This window comes from Pseudophryne corroboree, chromosome 3, assembly GCF_028390025.1.
Source record: "Pseudophryne corroboree isolate aPseCor3 chromosome 3, aPseCor3.hap2, whole genome shotgun sequence".
NCBI lineage: Eukaryota > Metazoa > Chordata > Amphibia > Anura > Myobatrachidae > Pseudophryne > Pseudophryne corroboree.
The window spans coordinates 402,191,856-402,199,670 of NC_086446.1; the positions used below are offsets into that span (position 1 = coordinate 402,191,856).

Genomic DNA, 7,815 nt, shown 5'->3' on the forward strand with positions numbered 1-7,815 from the left:
TTGTGCTGAAAAAGCCACCTCGGCTTATACTCGAGTCAGCGTTAGGAGGGACACGGAGAGCACAGCGCGCGGCTCTCCTGTGTCCCTCCTGCATCTCCGGCGGCAGCGGCGTGTGTGTGTTAAAGGAAGTGCACGAACCGGCACTTCCTTTAACACACGCCACTGCCGTCGGAGACGCAGGAGGGACACAGGAGAGCCGCGCGCTGCGCTCTCCGTGTCCCTCCTTCAGAAGACAGTGCGGGAGCGACGAAGGGTAAGTATCTAGCACTGTGGGGCATATCTGGCACTGTGGGGCACATCTGGCACTGTGGGGCACATCTGGCACTGTGGGGCATATCTGGCACTGTTGGGCACATCTGGCACTGTGGGGCATATCTGGCACACCTGGCACTGTCGGGCATATCTGGCACATCTGGCACTGTGGGGCATATCTGGCACTGTGGGGCATATCTGGCACATCTGGTACTGTGGGGCATATCTGGCACATCTGGCACTGTGGGGCATATCTGGCACTATGAGGTCTGTGTACGGCTAGAGCTGCATTTCCCACCCTAGGCTTATACTCGTGTCAATAAGTTTTCCCAGGTTTTTGTGGTAAAATTAGGTGCCTCGGCTTATATTCGGGTCGACTTATACTCGAGTATATACGGTATATATATTTAACATTTTCACAACATTTCAAATTCTGTTGCTAGGATTCAAAAATTCCAGAATTTGACTTTGCTAATAACACCTAAAACTGCCTACCACATTTTGCCCATTTTCCAAGGTTGGAAAATCTTCTTAACAAAATTGATGGAAAATGACAGAGCTCTGTGCAAACAGATTTCTCACCTTCTCCAGTTTTGTAACGTCAATTTCCGACAGCATAAATCAAGGAAAAATCATCAAAGCGGGTAAAAAGAGAATGGACCTGCAGCCATTTTTTACAAAATAGAAACCAGGAATACATTTTTCCTCATATACAATACCCTTTTCAGACTGTATAAGCGGGATCTTTACATGGGTCCTTCCCTGGTGCGAGGTGGCTGAGACCCCTTTCAGACTGGAGCCCGACCCGGCTTATTGCTGGGTTGGTGACGTTACCGCCGGTGTGTGTGGAGGCACCACTTGGAGATGATCTGCAAGTGCCACCTCTTTTATTCACGTACCCATTAACACTGCACAGCGAACTGGATTGAACATGTGTTTAACCTTGCGCACTACCCGAGTTTACATGCAATAACTCGGGTTATTGCTGGCGGACAGAAGACGAAAGCAATGGACAACTCCTCGGCCTATTCAGACCCATACCACTCTAGCAGATACAATGTTGTCATAGAGGCAGATTACCACAGACATACTGCTCTGAATAATACGTTCTAGTGGAACGAGTCTTTCCCTGCTTTCTTCATTTTCCAAAAACATACTAGTTGCAGTCCATTGTTACACATTGCAAAGCTTGGCAGGAGGGGGACATAGGGGGTTATTCAGAGTTGATCGCAGTAGCAAATTTGTTAGCAGTTTGGCAAAACCATGGGGGTCATTCCGAGTTGTTCGGTCGCAAGCTGCTTTTAGCAGCTTTGCACACGCTAAGCCGCCGCCTACTGGGAGTGAATCTTAGCTTATCAAAATTGCGAACGAAAGATTAGCAGAATTGCGAATAGACACTTCTTAGCAGTTTCTGAGAAGCTCCACACTTACTCGGCATCTGCGATCAGTTCAGTGTTTGTCGTTCCTGGTTTGACATCACAAACACACCCAGCGTTCGCCCAGCCACTCCTCCGTTTCTCCAGCCACTCCCGCGTTTTTCCCAGAAACGGTAGCGTTTTTTCGCACACACCCATAAAACGGCCAGTTTCCACCCAGAAACACCCACTTCCTGTCAATCACATTACGATCACCAGAACGAAGAAAAAACCTCGTAATGCCGTGAGTAAAATACCTAACTGCATAGCAAATTTACTTGGCGCAGTCGCACTGCGGACATTGCGCATGCGCATTAGCGACTAATCGCTCCGTTGCGAGAAAAAAATAACGAGCGAACAACTCGGAATGACCCCCCATGTGCACTGCGGGGGGGCAGATATAACACTTGCCGAGAGAGTTAGATTTGGATTGGTTATTTTGTTTCTGCGCAGGGTAAATACTGGTTGCTTTATTTTTACACTGCAATTTATATGTCAGTTTGAACACCTCACCCAAATCTAACTCTCTCTGTACATGTTATATCTGCCTCCCCTGCAGTGCACATGGGGGTCATTCAGACCTGATCGCTCGCTTGCGTTTTTTGCAGCGCTGCAATTCGGTCAGAACTGCGCATGCATATGCACCACAATGCGCAGACGCGTCGCACGGGTACAAAGCGGATTGTTGCTGTGCGATGGGTTTTACGAAGAATGCATTCGCACAGCTGATCGCAAGTAGATTGACAGGAAGAAGGCATTTGTGGGTGGCAACTGACCGTTTTCAGGGAGTGGTTGGAAAAACGCAGCCGTGTTCAAGCGTTTGCAGGGTTGGTGTCTGACATCAATTCCGGCCCCAGACAGGCTGAAGTGATCGCAGCGGCTGAGTAAGTCCTGGGCAACTCAGAAACTGCACAAAGTTTTTTTGCACTCCCCAGTGGGCAGCGACTATGCGAATGCAGGACTGCAAAAAAACCCTAGTGAGCGATCAGGTCTGATTTAGCCCCATGGTTTTGTCAAACTGATAACAAATTTGCTGCTGCGATCAACTATAATTTACCCCCATAGAGTGTTAAGGTTGGAAGAATAATTATTTTCCATAAAAAGTCAGATGGATCACTGAATGTACACATTAAAAAAGAAGATTAAGGATAGACGGTCTAGGAAGCATCCCTTTTCTTTTTCCCAGTAATTGACTTGGAAGAGGCTTTCTATTTGGTCTCAGTCCATCCCAACCAAATGCAACTTTTGTATATCTACTGGAGACAGTGAATGTTTCAGTGGACTACAGTGATGTTTGGCCTCTTAATAACACCTTCCACTTTCATTCATTTGATGAAATCAATGGTATCTCACCTTCGTCAGAAGGGAGTCCATTGCATAATCTATATAGATAATATGCTCTTGACACATTCAGATTGGAACATTTTAATTAGTCACCAAGATCAGACTCTGTCTATCCTGACTATGCTCAACTTCTCCATGAACAAGTCAAAATCTGTTTCCTTTACAAAAAAAATAACCTTTTAGGGTTTAATAATAAGTACCCCTTCTTTCCCTCTAGAGCAGTGGTTTTCAAAATCAGTTCTCAGGAACCCAAACAGTTCATGTTTTCCAGACCACCCAGCAGGTGCACAGGTGTATAACCAACTGTCACATTCCATATGTGACCTGGAAAACATGTACTGGTTGGGTTCCTGAGGACTGAGTTTGAAAACCACTGCTCTAGAGGGAAAGAAGGGGTACTTAATATTAATCCCTAAAAGGTTAGGGCTTGGCAGGAAGGAGCCTGCACATGGTATTCTATGCGGCCATCTACTCATATCCTGCTGAACTGCACCCACAGTCAAGCGCCGCCGCCTAAACCCATTCACACTGCACTGCGAGTCGGATTGAACACGTGTTCAACCTTGCGCACTACTCGAGTTCAGCAGGATGACAGGATGGCCGGATGACAACTACAACACATACATTTGAATGTATGTGTGTACACAGTGCGGTAGAACCGCAAACCCACCTGCCGGAAGCTTGCAGTATTGGAGCAGGCAGTCTTTGGTTTAGGTGTAACTACAAGTCCTGTGGAAAAAAAGGTAAGAGAAAAATCACATGTGCCACAACCAAAGCAGCTCAGACTCCACACTGATTAAAAAGTGTCACCTCACACTCAACATAAATTGAAAGCAAATAATTCACCAGTGGATTCACAGGCGCTAAGTGTCGATGATACAAATGTTGCGTCTTCTGAGAGATCTATTAAATACTCAAACATAAAAACACTCATAATGTAGTACCTGTATTTAAGTTGATCCAGAATAAAAACAAATGGATGTGAACAAATATTCAGGGGGACCCGTACCGCAAGTGTTGGTCTACTGATATAAGTAAACAAAAGCGTATCTATTGGAGCAAATTCAATCTGAATGGGCTTGAAGAAGAGACCCTGGAGGTCTCGAAACATGTTGGCCCTACTTATCTGCACCACATTGACTATTGTTTACTGGATGCAGGTAAAAAACCTCATCTGGTATAAGCGAAGGAGCATATGCAGGGTTTACCGGTACTTTGCATTCTAACACCTGCGGCTCCTCCTACACACTTGGGGTATGATCCAGTCTTTTATAACATTTATATCCTATTGTAAGAGCATAATCTATTTCATTTCCATGAGAATGTTATCTCTTTGCATTTCATTTTATTGACGGATTTTATTTGACGGGTTAACACTCTGCTGCACCATGTCCATTCCCCCGAAACCGCGAGGTATGGACAACATTTTTAAAGATCCACTGTATATATTGGGTTTTTGCAATGACCTCTGATCCTCCTTATTTGTTGTAGTGGATCTAAAATAGTTGTAGCAAACAAGACTTTGGACCACAGATCCAGATACAGGGGTCCAACCAGGTCCGACCTCAGCATTGCCAGTCACTCAGGATGGGAAACACTTAACGCGTTTCGGACATTACTGTCCTTCATCAGAAGTGTGGTCCAAAGTCTTGTTTACTACATCTTGAGATTACCAGGAAGGATCCTTAAGACGAGCAGTTTGCCACTGGGGATTATTGGTCATGCTTTGTTTTACGTCTATGTATTGTAAGTGCATTATGTGAATTCAATTGTTCCATTTTTAAAGGATCACTGCACTATTGTTTGTTCTTCTCTATGCCCATCTAAACCAGTGTGCTGCAAAGAGGTTATTGCAAAAACCCAAAAGCTCCTCAGACCAGTGGCGTAAATTCATCCCAGATGCCCGCAGGCAAGATAAATATAGGTGCCCCCCTACCCTATATAGAGACAAATAAATATATATATATATATATATATATATATATACATACATAGGGGTACCAATATTGATCCTGCGGACTATATATATATTTATATATATCCTACTTTCTTTGCAGGCATAACGGCGTATGCTTGAAGAAATTTCGAAAGGACGGCTCTTGCGGTGAGAACTGTTCTTTGCGATGATACAGTAGGACTTTCGGGTTTATGTCCCAGAGTCCTATCTGCGCATGCATGGGGGTGCTGGGAGGGATCCAATGGGATCCCTTTCAGTAGGGAAATGTGCTAGAAGCCCATAGACTTCTATAGGGTAACGCCATCTAAAGATGGTTTTCCTATCGCGTCTAAGCCCCAGGTCTAGGCTTGGTGCATATATAGTAACCTCTGAAAACTGCATTTTTGGAGGTTTGGCCTCATTTTTAACCTTGTGCTAATGATACATCCCAGCAGACGCAGCAGACCACTGCCAGTTAGGTCCACACGGGCCTGGAGCTGAAAGTGATGTAGGGTCTATTATGTGAACAGTACTGTGGGAGGGGAGACAATCAGTTCGCAAGCTGTCGGGATCCCGGCGGTGAGGATACCAACACCGGAATACTGGCTCACAGGTCCAATTCCCACTCGTGGGTATCCACAACACCCATAGAGTGGGAGGAGAACCACGAAGGCTGCAGCATTGCCAGCCTGCTGCATTGCGAGCGCAACGAGCCTGCAAGGGGCTTCATTGCGCATGCTGCCTGCCGGCATTCTGACAGTCAGGATGCTGCTGTCAGGATGCTGACAGCCGGCATCCCGCCTATCGGTAAAACATATGCATTCCCTGCGGGAGGACAAGTAATTATGGGAGGGAGCTGTGGGTGGGGGAGGGTCGCAGGCGGGCGAGCAGAAGGACAGCAAATGGGGGAGGGGCGGATGAAGCAACAGAAGTCTTGAGGATGGAATGAGGCAGAGTGGGCGTCATTGTGACTAGTATATATAGATATATATATATAGATATATATTAATATATATATATATATATATATACATATATATATAAATATATAATTTATACATACATACATACGTTATATATACATATATATATATATATATATATATATATAAGAAAGAAAAACTGCGGCACTCGGGGACTGATGAAAAGATAATGTATTCAGCAATACATAATTTACATCAACGTACACAGGTACATCTTGACAAAGGGGTTAAAATCCCCGAAACGTTGATGTAAATTATGTATTGCTGAATACATTATCTATTCATCAGTCCCCGAGTGCCGCAGTTTTTCTATCTTATGTCAGCCGTTCCTGAGGGCACCGGGGCAAGTTGATATCCTTCGTGGAAGTGCCGGGCTATTTGTTCCAATATATATATATATATATATATATATATAAATATGCAGACATACATACAGTATACTGGCTATGCACTCACAGTGGGAGAAAGGGAGCATAGATAGATACCTTGTAGTGAAAGAAGGTTCTTCTCTCCTCCCCAATTACCGGAGGCAGAGTGCAAATAGGGAGTGGAATCCAAGGCAAGCTCTTATCACAACACCGCCTCGCACGTGTGTCCATCCGTCCGTCCCCCCTTCCCGCAGCAGCGGGGCAGCAGCAGCTCCTCTCCTAACTCCTATGATGAGTGTGAATCCGCACCAGTATCATATAAATGTGTAAATATTGGAATGATAAGGTAACCAATATGTGAGCAGTTAGCAAGACAAGTTTAGAACTGCTTATCGATTGGTGGTGCTCCCAGAAATTTGTAGATGAACTACATTGAAAAAAAGAGAAAAGACAAAAAACCTTTTTTTGGGAGCACTCTTGAAAAATGTATAGGTGTGATAAAGATAGAGATATTGTAATTGAAACTTAACCTTTAATTGATCTTTGTATAAAAAATCTAATATAATATATAGAAAAATAAGAGAAATGGCAAGCAACGATACTCTTAGTAAAAGGATCTTGTTGACCTTTTTAACAAATGGGGTACAAGATCGTTATGTAGGTGAAAATATATGGGTATACCTTGGATAACTGCATCTGTTATAGTAAGGGACAATGAAATGCCAGCAAATGATGGTCAAATCTGGGGATGGTGTCTGACTGCGGATGAAGAGATGAAGAAGAGAAGAGGGAAAAGAAAGAGAGAAAGAAAGAGAAAAGAAGAGAGAGAGAGAAAGAGAAAAGGAGAAGGGTGAAGAGGATGTTCTCCTTGGAAAATGGCCCACTGCACCTGGTATTCTCAGGAGGTTCCCCTTCCTAATACTGACCAGGCCATATCTGCTTAGCTTCCGAGATCGGACAAGATCGGGCGTATTCAGGGTAGTATGGCCGTGGGCCGTTTGTTGAAGGAGAAGAAAATTCCACTTCTGCTATCTGTACTTTACATTAAATCAAAACTGTTAATAGTTCGAAATTGTATTTCCAGATGAGAGAGTGTGTGAAGAAAAAATATTGGAATTTGAAACCAGCGTTGTGAGAGAGACAGGAAAGTGAATACTGAATATGAATTGGTGATGATTGTAGGATCCTGTCTTCTAACAATTTGTATAGACTGGTATTACTCTGATGGAAAGGCTCAACAGGAGCTGGATGCTGGCTGACTGTTTACAATAAAAGACAGTGCAGACATAAATGAACAAAATGAAAAAAATGAATGAATAATTTGATAATTCGTAAAGATTGTGTCCTAGACTTAATTGATAAATAATTGTTAATTAACAGACAATTAATTCAAAGTACCGAGATGACAATCCTTGTAAAAGCCAAACTGACGGAGCTATGATAGTGAAAGTATGCTCGTCAGAATCTTGTTGATTAATAAATAAATAAATAAATAAGTAAATAGACAATGTATTAAT

The 7,815-nt window shown here is 43.6% G+C and overlaps 1 pseudogene; it reads right to left on the reverse strand.

The window, feature by feature from the left end:
• Window positions 1-7,175: 7,175 nt before the first annotated feature.
• Window positions 7,176-7,293, reverse strand: LOC134896821 (5S ribosomal RNA; annotated as a pseudogene).
• Window positions 7,294-7,815: the final 522 nt, after the last annotated feature.